The 3450-nt window shown below is 37.0% G+C and overlaps 1 pseudogene; it reads right to left on the reverse strand.

Annotated features, from left to right (window-relative positions):
• Positions 1 to 214: 214 nt before the first annotated feature.
• Positions 215 to 1478, reverse strand: LOC126159577 (protein DEK-like; annotated as a pseudogene).
• Between the last annotated feature and the right edge of the window lie 1972 nt (positions 1479 to 3450).

A 3450-nucleotide genomic window follows, 5' to 3' on the forward strand; every position in this document is an offset into this window, starting at 1 on the left:
CTCTTAGAGATATACAGTTCTGTTAATGTAGAATGTTGAAACACTGAAACAAACATGCACACTTCAGCAGACATCTGGACTCATTCCTATGATGTTTCGATTAAAGTTTTTTGGTTTTTCCCACTGCAAGAGATTATTTCTTGTTGTTTTATAAACCAAAAATTAAGTCAAACAACATTCTCTTGATGTGGTCATTTTTATTTACAATTGCATACTATTCTGCAAGATGCATGTGAAGTGCACGTACAATAATCACTAAAACTTGCAGCAGTGTATTCTTCATCGTAGATATTAATGATTTTACTGTTACTTTAATGAAACCCTTCTTGTGTGCCAGGTCAAAATGTGGATAATTGGCATATACTTGTTTACAAACAGTCTTCATTGTTATTACTTCGAGATTAGCTCCTTCCAAAATTTCTTTGATATACAACTTTGTTTCTTCATCTGTAGGTGGTGCCTTTCTCTTTTTTGAGAGGGGTTCATCTTCAGATGAAGACTTGTCATCACTCTTACTAGAGGATTTCCGCTTTTTAGCTGAAAATTTCTTCTCAGGCTCTCTGTTTGTAGTCTTTTTAGCATTAGCTTTCTTGGATTTTTTTTTTAGATTGGCTTCTGTGACCTTTCTTTGATTCTGAATTGGATTCTGAATCACCACTGGTATCTTCTTTATCAGGTTCATCTTCCTCACCTTCCATATCACTTTCATCTTCTTTGTCTGCTGCCTTATTTTCTGAATTCGAAAGGTCCTTTCTGTCTTCGTCCATGTTGTCTTCGCCATCCGATGAATCTTCCCTTAAGATTTTTCTATGCACTTTAGCCCCCTTTGAACGTGGTGTTCGTTTCTCTGTTTCATTTTCCGATTCTGAATATCTCTTGTTGTTGGCCTTTTGGGTTGTAGAGCAGTTTGATCTGCTGTCAGGAACAAATTCTCCAGAGCTTTTGGGTTCTAACAAAAATGTTACAATTCTCTCTACAAGTTCATCACATTTTCCTTTTTTCTCAATGTCTAAAATACTACAAATAGTTTTCAAGACACTCACTTCCATCTTGCACAGAATGTGTTTCTTCTTTTCGTACTGGTCTGTCCCTTTGTCTAAGTCAAACCCACAGAATTACCGTATGTTGTTTCTTATAAGAGTGACCTTCCCAGCTGTGCTGAACAGAACTCTGTCAAGCTGCTTTAGAGCATCAGCCTTGAATTTCTTGATAAATGCCTCAGTTCTTGGTATTTCACCTAGGGGAGTTCCTTTACCTTTTGGTATTTCAATTGCCTTCGTTTCTTTAGGCCCATTGAATTATTCTGTGAATCTTCCCACCTTCATTCTCTCAATTGCACCTGATATTTCCAGGGGTTGATCCAGCAATGGAACTGTTTCATCCCCCGAGTTTTCGTTTTCTCCGTCAACATCCTCGTTATCCTCACCATCATTCTTTTCTTCACTTTCTTCTCTTTTGTGCACAGAAACAGACCTCATTTTTTCTTGCTGCCAGAACCTTTGGACCTGAATGTTAAGATTGGTATTGCTTACAAGGCATGACAGTACTCTACGAGCATGGGACTTAACTGAATGAGGAGGTTTCTTTCCTGACACAATCCAAGCAAATGATGTTCCTGTAAGATTGGGTGGTTATCTCTTTTCAGTTGACCAGGCTGCAATGCATCATAAGAGATCGATGCTCCAAGCAGAAGAGCTTGGTTTGGAAGAACTGTAATCTGATTATTGAGATTTATCACAGAAGATAACTGATACGAACTGTACGATTGAAAGGAAATATATATAGATGGCTCCTTCAAATAAAAGGTGTGTATTTGAAATTTGAGAATTAATGATATTTATCGATATATTGCGTAGTTGTTAACCAGAAGGGACTTCCGAAAGACTGGATACGAACCTGCATTTAATAATCCAAGAGCTCCATTACTTCTTCGGAAGGTTAAACTTCATCAAAACCAAATATCCGCTTGATCTGAGGTTTCCCGACTGATTATACAACGCTCCCAAAATTACGAGGCATTTTATTTGTACAGATTAGCAGACTGCCGCAAAGCACGGGCCTGCAGAGAAGAAGAATCATCGCCTGATTTCATTCTAACAAGGAAAATTTCAGAATCATTTTGAGTGACTGAGCTATGACTGTGTTTCCTATCATGAATGATTGATTACTCGAACGAATTGAGAGCTACAGAATTACGTAGATAGGAGGAAAAATTACAGTGGCGCTAGTGTGACAGGACTCTCTTGGATTGTTATATAATATATGTATTTTTTTGTTTCATGAAAACCAACGAGAACGAGAGGTAATTAATCTGAAGAGAGATTCGGTGCCCATAGTAAAAGATTGCTGATACCAAGGAATGATTTCAACTATTGGACAACACCGAGACTACAGAACAAGGCCAGAGAAATCTAATTTTTTTTATCCTGTAATTAAAATAGTTTGAAAACAATTTAGAAAGAACTTTTTTCCAGATAGTAGTTAGATTATAGAACTGTATATTATATGATTTTCGTATCTGGACATGGATCTTTATACCATCTGTGAAGTAATTTGAAAGTTAAGTGTGTCTACGACAGTAAATTTGAAACTGTATTTAATGATTAGAACCTGATATTGACAGTTATTTAATGGTATTAACTAGAGTGGCAATTAAAATGTCATTGAATCAGCAACGAGACGTGCAACAGTCTTCATCTGTTTGCGCAGGAGCAGAGGCCATGGATAGCAATTCTGAGACTGTTGTGGCGAGTGGTAGCAATATAAATAATCCCGCTGGTTCAGAAAACATTCATGCAACAGCTGATCAGACTGTTGTTGACACATTAGTTGTTATTATGCAACAGTTGTCTCTATTAGCCGAAGGCCAAGCGGAGGTAAAACGAGACTTATCCATTATACAAAATGAACTCCAAAATCAATTAGCCGAAAATCAAACAGAATTACAAAATCAGTTAAAAGCAACCTTTACCGAATTAGATCAGAGATTAAATACCCAGACACAGGAAATAAAAGAACAGGCAGAAAGGACCGAACAGAATCTTATTGCTCAAATTGAGCAGGTCCGCCAACAATGCCAAGAAAACAATAGTAAATTAAAAGCGGAACTAACCGAATATGTATCCGTCAAAATTGACACGATACAAAAGCAAGTAGAACTGTTTCCTCAAGTAATACAAACTCAAGAGGACATACAGTGTTCCGTAGCTATGACACCAGAAATTATAGAATCCCAAGATAATCTAAAGAAGCAATTTGACGAAGTGAAGGAAAAACAGACGACAGTGGAACATAGAATGAATGTACTTGCAGGAAAGTTTTCAGAAATGACATTAGAGCAGCAAAATTTTCCTTCGGAAACCATAGAAGAAACTGTGAAAGTAGCTTTACAGTCAATTTCAGAATGTTCTGAGGAGAATTTTTTCAACAAAGGGTTAAAGGAAGTTCGAG

Source organism: Schistocerca cancellata, chromosome 2 (assembly GCF_023864275.1).
Source record: "Schistocerca cancellata isolate TAMUIC-IGC-003103 chromosome 2, iqSchCanc2.1, whole genome shotgun sequence".
In the NCBI taxonomy this organism is placed as follows: Eukaryota; Metazoa; Arthropoda; class Insecta; order Orthoptera; family Acrididae; genus Schistocerca; species Schistocerca cancellata.